The sequence below is a fragment of the Lissotriton helveticus genome, chromosome 1_1, assembly GCF_964261635.1.
Source record: "Lissotriton helveticus chromosome 1_1, aLisHel1.1, whole genome shotgun sequence".
Taxonomy (NCBI): Eukaryota; Metazoa; Chordata; class Amphibia; order Caudata; family Salamandridae; genus Lissotriton; species Lissotriton helveticus.
Window position 1 is genome coordinate 1,866,786,571 of NC_136057.1, and position 12,009 is coordinate 1,866,798,579.

The 12,009-nt window shown below is 44.2% G+C and overlaps 1 long non-coding RNA gene, 4 other non-coding genes and 1 pseudogene across 5 annotated transcripts in view; all 6 read left to right on the top strand.

Moving 5' to 3' along the window:
• LOC144754259 (uncharacterized) overlaps positions 1-12,009 on the top strand; it is a 35,863-nt gene that overhangs the window by 6,355 nt on the left and 17,499 nt on the right. Inside the window, exons 6-13 of the long non-coding RNA XR_013594685.1 lie at positions 49-104; positions 2,646-2,673; positions 2,992-3,043; positions 3,423-3,456; positions 4,388-4,457; positions 6,075-6,182; positions 6,616-6,642; positions 7,107-7,132. This is a non-coding gene — a long non-coding RNA (uncharacterized LOC144754259). The remainder of the gene's footprint in view (positions 1-48; positions 105-2,645; positions 2,674-2,991; positions 3,044-3,422; positions 3,457-4,387; positions 4,458-6,074; positions 6,183-6,615; positions 6,643-7,106; positions 7,133-12,009) is intronic.
• On the top strand, positions 2,498-2,565 carry LOC144781126 (small nucleolar RNA SNORD75). The gene has a single exon (XR_013600886.1). It is a non-coding gene; the product is annotated as a small nucleolar RNA SNORD75 (small nucleolar RNA).
• On the top strand, positions 3,095-3,170 carry LOC144780949 (small nucleolar RNA snR60/Z15/Z230/Z193/J17; annotated as a pseudogene).
• Positions 4,134-4,206, top strand: LOC144780871 (small nucleolar RNA SNORD47). Its single transcript, XR_013600824.1, has one exon. It is a non-coding gene; the product is annotated as a small nucleolar RNA SNORD47 (small nucleolar RNA).
• On the top strand, positions 5,927-6,002 carry LOC144780765 (small nucleolar RNA SNORD79). Its single transcript, XR_013600769.1, has one exon. It is a non-coding gene; the product is annotated as a small nucleolar RNA SNORD79 (small nucleolar RNA).
• On the top strand, positions 6,455-6,538 carry LOC144780930 (small nucleolar RNA snR60/Z15/Z230/Z193/J17). Its single transcript, XR_013600838.1, has one exon. It is a non-coding gene; the product is annotated as a small nucleolar RNA snR60/Z15/Z230/Z193/J17 (small nucleolar RNA).

The following is a 12,009-nucleotide window of genomic DNA, read 5'->3' on the forward strand; positions in this document are numbered from 1 at the left end:
CACTGTCAATGTACATACATTTTTAATGTAAAACTGTTTGTCCCCCAGTCTAGACTCCACCGGCTTTGAGAGTTTTTGGAGTTCATCTCGCTTGAAATTTCCAGGTATATTTGTTTTTATTCAATAGGTCTTGCCATGTGGGTATGCCACATTGCAACATATTTTGAACGGTTTCAAGGGTGTGGGATCTTGTGCTGTTTGACTTTAGCCCTTCGGCTACTGCACGTAGGGGCCTATGTTGCAATCCAGTTATATAAAGGCTGTCTCATGTAACCCTGACATGAAGTCAAAGTTGTGGATTGGGTGGGGTTGCTCTCCTGCCATGGCATGTAGCGGGGACTACTGAACAAACTAAAGTGCTATAGTTTACTGACTGGGTAGAGGGCAACTGGTAGATTAGCACGGTCTATTCGCAAATTGGGGGTTAGTTTCTGCATTCCATTTCTCAGACCTGGTTAATCCGGCTTCAACGGAGCGAGTTTGAACCAATAACTACATTTACTGGACTGAACGGAAGTAGTTTGCTGATTAGTGGTGATGTGGGTGAGCCAAAAGCCGGATGTGGCATGGCTCCGAGCAGAAGCAGGGAGGCTTGCCATCGAAGGACTCAAATTAGTAATAGGAAAATGGTACCTGCCTTTTGGATATACATAAACCTGAGATTGTACAGCATAGAGTAACAGGCCCGGGAGTTATCCAACACATAAGTTGTCATGTTCTGTCTAGAACCTACAGTTATAAAAAACATAGATTTGCCATATAAGCAATTGGAAAGTGGGTTATTGGTAGGGGCAAATGTAGGTCTGTCACTGGCAATAAGGCTCGAACACATGATAGAACTTGGCATAGGTCTTAGAAAATTATTCCTTTGCTCAACCCTTGGTAACGTGGCTGCGAGCAGACCGGCTTAACTTCAAAGACTGGTATGTAAAGCATTTAAAAACACCATTTCAGTCATTTAAGACGCAACACAAAATAAAAATCCAACACCAATTTATAAAAATAGGTAATCTGTTTTTTAAATGACACCAACACGAAAATCCACTGCAGGGAACCAGAGTTTTGATTTTTTTAAAAGATTAGTCCCTTCAAGTGCTTAGAAACAAACAGTGCCCCTTAAGTCATTTCGTTTTCTGTCATGGACACCCTTTATCAATTGTTCACCACTGGTGGGCTGCCTTTTTCAAGCGGGGTCCAGTTGGAACACCTTCATGGCTTTCTGCTTGCAGGTCCCAGTATCCAACACACAATCCAAGGTTCTGGAATCTACAAGAGGGTCCTTTAAAGTGTGAAACTTAAATTCCGCAATCCACTTGAACAAAACCCTTACAAATCCACTGGTACTCCAGGCTTTGAATTCTTTGTGGGGCTGTCCAGGTGAGCTCTGTTAACCTGTAGCTTGTAGGGAGTTCCACTCTTGAGTCTTTTGGCAGCAATGTAATCCACAGGGTTGTAGTTTTACTTGGTGCAGTCTTCAGAGGTCAGGCCTTAAGAGTTTCTTGCACAGCAAAATCTTTCAGCAGGGCACTTCTTGAATGTAAAATTTCACTTTACCCAGGCATATAAACTCATTTATACCCGGGGGTCCCTAATATGCAAAACATGGTAGGTTTTTCATTAAGGGCCCCTAGCCCCCGTCGAGTTTAGGCACAATTTAAGGTTTAAAAGCTGCCCTGGCCACCAGGTATGCTTTTAAACTGACCTCAGGCTTCAGCACTGCACACATGCTAGTGCAGAAAATCTGCTGGCCTCTAAACTGCTATGCCCCAGGATACTGGAGACTTCTAGGTAGTTTCAATCCCCTGCCCTCTTACATACTAGGGGGTTATGTGGTAGGTCATGCCAATTACAGGGATACCCCACCATACCATAGTGTACCCTTGTGTATGTTTAATGTCTTAACTGCATTCTAAAATGTGTTCCTATTTAGCTTGGCGCTGGCCCATGGCAAACAGAGCCCAGGGTCAGTCAGTTACCACCAGGTCCAGTCAGCAAAAATTTGGGGGGTGCCCAGGATGACTTTGCAACAGCAATGTTCGAAAGTGAATCCCAATCTGTAGTCGGTGTTAAATTCCCTTTAACCACATTGGTGCTAAGGCAATTCCCGCTGGGTGCTGCTACTCCAGATTTCCCATTGTTCATGACAAGGTCAGCTCGTCATTGGCACAGCTCCAGTGTACTGCATTACGAGCTGACCTTGTCATGAGCATGGAAGTGGTTAAGGAGTCTGCGTGCACGAGGTGCACGTGTTTCAAAATCTAATGTAAGGGAAGACAGGCAGTTGTCTGCTCTTCTACCTTGAGAGAGAATAGTTTTTGATTTCTGTGTTTTTTGCCTTGTAAAGACTACATCAGGGAGCTATTCCTGGCATGTGGCTAGGTTCTGTTTGGGGTTGCCAGTAACCTGCCATAGACCAAGCAAGACATTTGGCTCAAACTTTGCTTTGAACTCCTACCTGCATGTGTTTTTTGACCTGTGTTTTGCTCCTCTAATCCAAAGCCCTTGATGTCAATATTATAAGAGTAGTGGACAGAAAGGATTTCTGAAAACTCAAATACTGAGGCTTTCGGATTAGTTCTGGAGCAGTAGACGATACTTGTGATCCTGAACTCTGCTTAACATGTCACTTTTTTTTTTTATTTTAGATTTGAGCTTCAGAATGTGCCTAAAACGGTAAATATCGACTGTTTATTGACATTGGGCATCGTGGTAATTTTAATGTGGTGTAAATGGCTTAGCCAGCCTCTAGGATGAGGGTGGGTAGGGATAGGTCTCATAGTTCAACTAAAAATTAAGTTTGTAGAGACAAGGTGGCTGGGGAGCTTGAGCGTGCTGCTGTGATGACTGTGTATTTGCTACTCTTGACCAAGAGTATGATGAGAGCTAACCACACTTGATACTCTGAGCACGTTGACCTCTTGCAGTGGCTTTAGTTGTAAAATAATGCTTTTATCTGATGGCTTTTTTTTCTTTCTTAACCTTCACTTGTAGAGTCCATCTGCCTTCGGGTGAATCCCTTATCCAGTATACTCTGCAGGAAAAGGTGAGTTCAGAAGTATTTCAGCTCAGACATTCTCCCTGCAGCACTCAGCCCAGGGTGTGCATGATGAGCACATAGTTCAGCTGATTCTCTATGAAGAACAGTCTTTCGCTCCTAGCTGATGCACCCTTCACTGAAAAGTGCTGCCCCTAATAGCCCAGGTTTGACACTTGTTCAACTCTCACCTTAACTGAGCTTGGTGTCACTGAACCGAGTATCCTGCCAGTCTCAAAGCTATCCATTGGTGTAGTACTGAAACATTCTTTCCATTGGGTGCTCCTGCTAATTGCATTAACTGAATCAACAATTGTTAGTAGGACACATCAGTGTTTAACATCTCTTCATGCTACCTGCCTCTGACCAGTTTCTGTTGTCTTTTCAGACCATCGTTTGCGACTGGAGAACAGATGAGCCAGGTTAGTAATTGTGCGCTCAGGGTGGGTTTGCATCATTTACTTGTGTATGTAAAGCCGGATGCCAACATGGTTTGGTTCGTTAATAATTTTACGTGTTCAAGCTGTTTCTTGTAGCCAGGGTACTGGATGTATGTGATTGTGCGGGCGCAGCGATTTTCACAATTCTAGATTTGCCACGTGGTCCATCTGCTTCTATAATCTGTGTATTTTACCATTGTTTTTTTAGTAATCTGTTAAGTTAGTAAAGGCAGCAGCATGGTGCAGTGTAAGAGCATATGTTGAGTGGTCACCTTTCTGTTGCTATATTTCGGTAGTAATGAGCCCCCCCCCCCCCCCCCCCCCCCCCGCGGAGTACTAAATGAGGTTAATAATGTGGCACATGATTTGCCCTTTTGCCGCACAATTCCTATGGCCCTGGTTATAGCTAGTAGTGACTTACTTTGCTTTTTCTGCCTCCTACATATCGTGTAGGCCAGTACTAATGTCATGGCTTGTTGGCTAGTAGCATTTGTCAAATTGGTATGGCATTTCCAACGCTACAAGAAACCTGCGGTCTTCCTCAGTTCATTGTGTGGCTGCTCTGAGCTTGGAGGATTGATCTATTCAACACCATTATGCAAAGCCTCGTGGCACCCCCTCCCCCTGAATGTTGTAGCAGTCATGGGTAGTTCACAAGCAACCAGTGATGAAACCGATTCTGCCATATGAGTATTGCTGATTATACTCCTACCGTTCCATTTGTCTGAGGTTGCTTGACTCTAGGGTAGCCGGTGGCTTTGTATATATCCACCAGACAACTCCACACTAACCTCTATGTGGACCTTTACTTCAAGGTTTCTCTATCCACCTGAATTGTGTTAAGGAGTGTAATGTGGCAAAAGCTGAAACTTTTGTGCCTGGAAAATGGAAGACTAAGTGCATTTTATTTTAGGTGGGAACGTCAACTCGGGAAGACTAGATCGTCGGATTTCTGAAGCTTACCTGTGCAGACCCTTCAGCAGGTGAGATTAATCTTTTGTTCAATTTCAAAACTGGATTTACGGTGATAGTAACTAACAATCACTGATTACCCCATGAAATAGACAAGAACTGATTAATCTGAGATCCTTTGACTTAACTGGGGGTCGAAAGAGCAAGCATCCCTCCCTTTTTTGTTACAGGACCTTGATCTACCTGTAAAGGTTTAGGGGTGTTAACTGATTCTTGTAGGACGGAGTTGATTAAATAAGGCAGACTTTAAAATTTGTGACCTTAAAACAGGGTATTTAATATATGAAATGGTGTGTGCGCTTTGAGAACAAACCAATATGGCGAGGCAGAGAGTTCTCACACACTTAAAAGCCAACAGGCAGCACATGCCCCATAAGTAGGGGTAATGTATATTTGCTACAATCATTTGATGTACAATCTGAAGATTTTACATCTTTGTTTCTAGCTCGATGGGATCAAAAGTAGCTAAATCCTCAGCATCACAATTTGTTGTGCAGTGGAACAACCTTAAATACCTGCACTGCGTAATTCAATAGGGATGTCGTACATGGAGGATAACTAGGCTGCCTTAAATTGCAGCATTTTGCAATAAGTTAAAAAGTCTAGTTTGAAAACATTGCTCTTCTGCTAATTCCATCTAAGATTCAGCATACACACAGAAGCGCCGGGACACCCCTCTGGGGTAGCTGCGCGCTATACAAAATACACTAAATAGTTTGAGAGCAGTCCTTTCAATTGTTAGTGCAGAGTTGTATAAGTGGCAGTGAATAGCCCAATATATTTACATTATCATTCTAGCTAGTAGGTGTGGGCTAGGTAGTAAAACCCAGCCAAAAGCAGTCTCTACTACCTCGCAGAAGCCAATCTGTCAGTTATTTGGATAGGATAGCAGTGACTGCAAGAGAAAGGTTGACGCAGGACATTAATAGACTCTTAAGGTCGTTTTTTCTGTTCAACTGCCTTCAATTTCACTGTCTTGATAGAAAACGACCAGCAGAGGACCAGAATCGCTTTAGAATTCCCTAGATTCCAGTCCATGGGAATGGTCTTCCACGAGCACCCGTAGACGATATTTTTCCAAATCTTGTGTTTTTAGTGAAATGACCACAAAGCCCTGATTTTATATTAAAAACCGCTTTGGACTATACCATTTTCCGCTGAAGGGCAATATTTGTCATCGTGTTGCCATACCTGGCGTGTCACGCAGTTTGGTGCTTATTTCCCTCCTTTTTACATATGGTTTCAAAGGTGAGACCGATTGCAAATGCTTGTTTGGTTTGCATGTTAGCCAATCGCACACTGTCTTAAGTTTATCTTAACACAAAGTACTGGTACAATTATGTGGCTTAAGTCTGGTGCTTCAATGTCTGTTCTCCTTGTAACATATTCAATGTCTTGTTCTCGTTACTGCTCTGACTTGAGCATTTTCACACTCCCTGTTTAACTTTTGTCTTGTAATCTACAGCCCTGTCTGGCTCTGTGCTGCTTATGATGACTATTAAACAAATGGGAATCTCTCTGATAAAGGATGAGGGATACACTTGTAGCTGAAAGTGCACAGGGCTGACTGGCGTGGAAATGTGCCCGTGGATAACGTGCTCCCTAAAATACCACTTGAATTTTTGCAGGGCCGGCCACGCTTGATGGTAACTGCTCCAGGTCTGAGGTGACCGAGAATAATCTGGTTAAAATGCCAGTGGCCTGCTGGATAAACAGGACGTTCCCGGATGAAGCTGGTAAGTGTGGGTGAGAAGTGTTTATGCTCCTTCGGGTCAATTTACTTACAAGAGGTTGATGTAGCCTTTTTTGTTGCCGAAAGGCATGCAATCAGTTTTATAATTGTGATGTTCCACCCTTTGAAGTCAGTGGAATTTGAAACTAATGAATGTATGTTCGCGTGGTGCACTAACGCAGTACACATGGTCAATGCAAGGACCGTTTATATTTGAAACGCATGTATGTTCTTGTGTACTGCATTAGTGCAGCACGCAATGGGTCTGCGCCCTGATCGATACAATGATGATCACATAGTTCAGCAGATGAACAGTGGTGAATAAGAGCTCTTGTCTTTCGCTCCTATCTGATGTATCGATCGTTTGTGGCCAAAGCAGCAGATGGTGTGTAAATGTGTGCTGGAAAACTAATGCAACCTTGTCCTTTTCTTTTCAGCCTCAAAGGAAGGATGATATGTTAAAGGTGAGTTTTCTCCTCTACCCCATCCCCTCTCCCGTAGTTGGGCACTTGCAGGCAGTGTTGCCTTTCCTATGGTTGTCATGCCTCGCAGGGCAACTCTTGAGCTGAGATTTGGCTTCTGTTCTAAAGCAAGTTTTGAATGTAAAATTGTCCCTGCTTTTCTCGTCCATTCTTGCGCTCCAAGATTTCGATTTTTCATATCTTGGTTATCTTAACGCACTAAAGTTGTGAAGCCTGCGTCTTATTTAGGGAATTAACAGCAATGGCTCGTGTTTGTAGTACAGCGGATGGATGAATCTGTTAAATGCTTAATTTGGTGGTTGCTTTGCCTTGCGTGATGAGACTGTCAGACTTGACTTGCACATGGAAGTCTGTATTAGCTCTATCTGATGTGGCATTTAAAGCCATCCCCTGAGATTTTTTACTCTATTTTAAAATCCTAAACGGTGCCTATTTGTTCTTTGCAGATTTGACATCGCAGCAATCGTGAACGGTAAGTTTCTACTCCTGGCCAAGTAAATTGAGAATTTCGTAGCTTAGGTGATGACAAATGTTTGACCTGAAACACCCTTATTGGATACAAGGCAGATTATACACCTAAAGCTGCTCTTGCACGAACTGTACATGGTGTAGGTCTGTCTTGCTTATGACAGTTGGCCGTGTGAGCCTGTCTAGCACTTGCAGCTTGATCTTTGCATTAACGACCCTTTGCTATTACAATTGGCTTTATTTCCTGCATGAACAGCACATGTAGCAGCTCTTGTTGTCTGTCACCTCATGAGCAATCGTACAACTGGCAGCCTTGAGGGTACCCTTCTATGTAGTGGTTGGTGTTGGAAAGTGGGTTATTGACGGGGGCAAATGTAGGTCTGCCACTGGCAATAAGGCCACTAACACATGATAGGACTCCGCATAGGTCTTAGAAAATGATTCCTTTGCTCAACCCTTGGTAACGTGGCTGCGAGCAGACAGGCTTAATTTAGACAGGTATGTAAAGCATTCAAAAACACAATTTCAGTAAATAATTAAGTCACAACACAAAATAAAAATCCAACACCATTCTAAAAGTAGGTAATATTTTTATCTTTTAAATGATACCAAAACGAAAATAATCCACTGTAGGGAACCAGTCACTTTCTAGTGCTTAGAAACCAACAGGCCCCTTAAGTCATTTCGTTTTCTTTGTCAGGAACACACCATTCTAAATAGTTCTGAATTCTCACCACTGTAGTGGGCTGCCTTCAGCAAGCTAGGTCCAGTTAGAACACCTTCCTTGCGGGTCCCAAAGTATCCAACACGCAATCCAAGGTTCTGGAATCTCCAAGAGGGTCCTTGAAAGTGAAACTTCAATTCCGCAATCCACTTGAACAAATCCACTGGTACTCCAGCCTTTGAATTCTTTGTGGGGCTGTCCAGGTGAGCTCTGTTAACCTGTAGCTTGCAGGGAGTCCACTCTTAGTCCTTTGGTAGCAAGGTAATCCACAGGGCTGTAGTTTCAAATGGTGCAGTCCTCATAGGTCAAGCCTTAGAGTTCCTTGCACAGCGAACTTCAGCAGGGTACTTCTATCTTCATTCAGTTTCAAGCAGCAGATCTGGAGGGCTCTGCCCCTCTCAGATACTTGTTCAAATTTCTCTGTGTCAAGCACCAGGTCACTGCTGACCAATGAGAGCAGGGCAACTCCTCATAGTTATGACCACATCCTGTGGAGTGTGGCATTAGTTTGTCCCAGAGTGGATCAATCTTCCAAATCCATAATGGCTGATTTTTCAGCAAGGAGGTAAGAGCTGGCTAAACGCACCCCCTCGGATATCTAATTTCCATGGACCATCTCCGCCCTGCTTTCCTTAAGCCTTGCCCTGACTCTGGGTCAAGACTGTCAGAGTGGACTGAAACACAGGCCTCCCCCTCTGCCTTTAAAGAGTGTAGTTTACGACGCCACCTCCTGGCCTGGCATTCCTATTGAACAGCACCCTGCACTCCCAGCAACCTGGCTAATCCACTTAACTCTGACCAATCGGGGCAGACCACTGAAAGGCTGAATTTGGACTTGCAAACAAGAAAGTCTCAACTTATTGTATTTACACTTTGGGAGAAATTTAACAATATAATATTGTTAATTTACTACTACCATTCTGGGAAGTCTTTGAATGGTCAGGATGACTTTGCAACAGTTGGTTAAATGGTCTCATTTAGGATTACTCCTTGTATTCCCCGGCAGCTCCTTGCGTGACCTGTGCATGAGTGCCCCATGAAACCATCAGCACTAGGCCGCTGCTAACCTGCCAGGGCACTAACGTTCTGAAATGTTTATTTTATTTATTCATTCAAAGTTTTGTATAGCGCGAACAAGATCCTTACAGATATCAGAGCGCTTCACAGAGACGGGGGTAAGGGCAGCAGGAAAGAACAGGAATAATGGGAGCAGTATACTAGTCACTAACATAGTAGGATAATAACGTACAGAGAACATATCAATATACAATCAGGTAGACCAGTAATATAAGACGGCACAAGTCATTAATCTCACTACAGAAGTGTTCAGGTAAACCCTGGATGTGTGGGTGGCTTATACCAAATTCTTAGGTTAGAGAGAACACTGAATGGGGCATCGGGAGGGTGATTCAGTGAACCAAAGTGTATCATATATTGGTCGGTAGTAAGAGGGTAGCGTAGTAGTGTCACCAAGTATAAGTATAGTGCCAATGGATAAGGTGAACAGTGATACAAAGCGATGCAGAGTCTCTGATCCAGTACCTATAAAGTTCAGGAGATCTTGGCCAGAAGGATGGTTTTCACCTCTTTCTTGAAGAGTGCAGTGGAGGAGATAAGCCTGGTTTCAGGAGGGAGCGCATTCCAGATCCTGGGTGCCATTCCTGAGAAGGAGCACTTGTATGTTTTCTCTTTCCGAAATCTACGAGTTTTCAGGAGTAGATTTTTTGTACTTCTATTGGATCTCGAACCTCCTGATATAGACAACTTTTGAGCGAGGTAGTTGGGTGCATTGTGGTGCACGGCCGCGTGTGTCATAACTTCGATTTTTAGCTGTATTCTGGCTTCAAGAGGCAGCCATTTTAGAGACTTTAAGTCTGGGGATATATGCGAGTTTTCTTGAGCCAGTAATGAGTCTCGCGGCAGCGTTAGCCATTTTAGAGACTTTAAGTCTGGGGATATATGCGAGTGTTTTCTTGAGCCAGTAATGAGTCTCGCGGCAGCGTTCAGGGAGGCTCTTAGGGGTGCCGTTGTGGATAGCGGGAGTCCGCTGAGGGCCACAATTCCGTAGTCTATTCGAGGGATGACTAAAGCTTGTACAGCAGTTTGGAAGTCTTCGGCAGGGAGGAAGGGTTTAATTTTCCTCAGTGTGTTGATTTGGAAGTTAGCTCCTTTTGTGGCTTTGCTAACGTGCTGGTGCATGTTGAGCTTGGCGTTAAGTGTGATGCCTAGGGATTTCGCCGAATCCACAATGGTAGGTTGGACATTGAGTGCTGTTAGGTTATTGAGCCAGGTTTGGGTGGTGGAAATTTTCGCCGGGGGTGAGATGAGTAGGAACTCAGTTTTCAGAGCATTTAGTTTGAGGTGATTATCGGCCAGCCAAGATTGAGTGTTAATAAGTGTGGAATTCAGATGTTTGATATCTTCCGGGGATTGTAGCTTTAGGTAAAGTTGTGTCGTTGGCGTACATATGGAATTGGACATTGGAAGCTTGGAGCAAGGTGGCCAGCGGTTCCATGACGAGGTTAAACAGTGTGGGGGAGAGGGAGGATCCTTGTGGAACACCTAGATCTGCAGGCACAGGTGTAGATAGCACATTGTCGATCTTGAACGTCTGAGACCGGTTATGAAGGAAGGACTAAAACCATTTGAGAACAGTTCCCGGTAGACCCATTCTAGTGCTTAGCAGCGCCAGCAAGTTCTCATGTTTGACCATGTCAAATGCTGAAGAGAGGTCAAGAAGGATGAGGAGGCAAGACTCATTGCGATCAAGGATTTGGAGGGCGTCATCAATTATGTGTGTCATCGCTGTTTCCGTGCTATGTTTCGCTCGGAAGCCTGGTTGAGGAGGTCAAATTGATCAATGTGTTTAGTTAGTTGGAGTTGGACACATTTCTCCAGCAGTTTGGCCAGGGTGGGGATATTGGTGATGGGATGGTAATTGTTTAGGTCAGACGGATCAGCTGTAGGTTTCTTGAGTATAGGCGTGACTTGCCCCACCTTGAGGGAGTCTGGAATGAGACCTTGTTGAAGGGAGCTGTTTATTTTGGTCCAGAGAGGGAGGAGCAAGGGGATGAAGTCTTTTACAGCATTAGCAGGTAGGGGGTCAGTGAGGTGATTAGAGGGCTTCAAGGTGCCGAGCAGTTTGTGTATTGCTTCTTCCGAATAAGTATCTAAGTACAGCCAAGATGCATTGTTTTTAGGTTGAGTGTTAGACATCCTGGTGTGGTTGGGGAATCAGCTTACATCCATGATATCATTTCTTATGTTAAAAAAAAATAATTATGTTGTCAGTCTTTAGCTTAAAGAAAGCAGAGAAGGCTTCAGTGTGGGGTGTCGCTTGTTGTGCTGTTTGATTGTAAGCGTTGTCTTGATTAGTTCGAACAGCTTTCTTGGCCTGTTTTTTGCTAGGTCCAACTGGCGGCTAAAGAAGTCCGACTTTGTGCGCTTTATTTTCCTGAAGTAAGCATTTCTCTTGTTCTTAAGCCTTTTAAGATGCAGTGATGAGGGGTCAGATCTCCAGGTGCGCTCTGCCATTCGCATAGTACGCCTGTCGTCATTGAGTCTGTCGTCATACCAAGGGTTGGAAATTTTGGTGGAGACTCTTCAGTTGCAATGGGGCGACTTCATTGACTATTGTATTCATAGAGATAAGGTAGTGGTCGGTCAGTGATTGAACATCCGAGGCACCTGAAGGGGGAAGGAGGAGATTGCCGATGTGGGGAGGCAGGGTAGAGGGGGTTAAGATTCTTCATGTCCCTTTTCCAGGTTTTGGATTTGGTTGGTTGGGCCGGGTTAGGTTTAACTTTTACGTTGATAAAGAAGGTGATAATATGATGATCTGACCAGTCACAGGGTTGGATCGCCTCCAGTTGGGTAGAGTTCTCTTTGGCGATGATGAGATCGAGTATCGAGCCTTTGTCGTGTGTTGGTCTATCGCATATTTGGGTGAGGTCAAGCGCGTTAAGGAAAGTTTTGACTATTCACCACTGTGTCTTTCTGATCGTTCCAGTGGGGATTGAAGTCACCCAGGTAGACTTGGGTGGTCTGTCGACCGGCATTGGAAGTGATCATGTCCATGAGTTGGGTGAATATGAGGTTGTCACCAGGCGGGTGATAGATGAGATGTAAAGCACAGACTTGTTTGCCCTCGCTGGTGA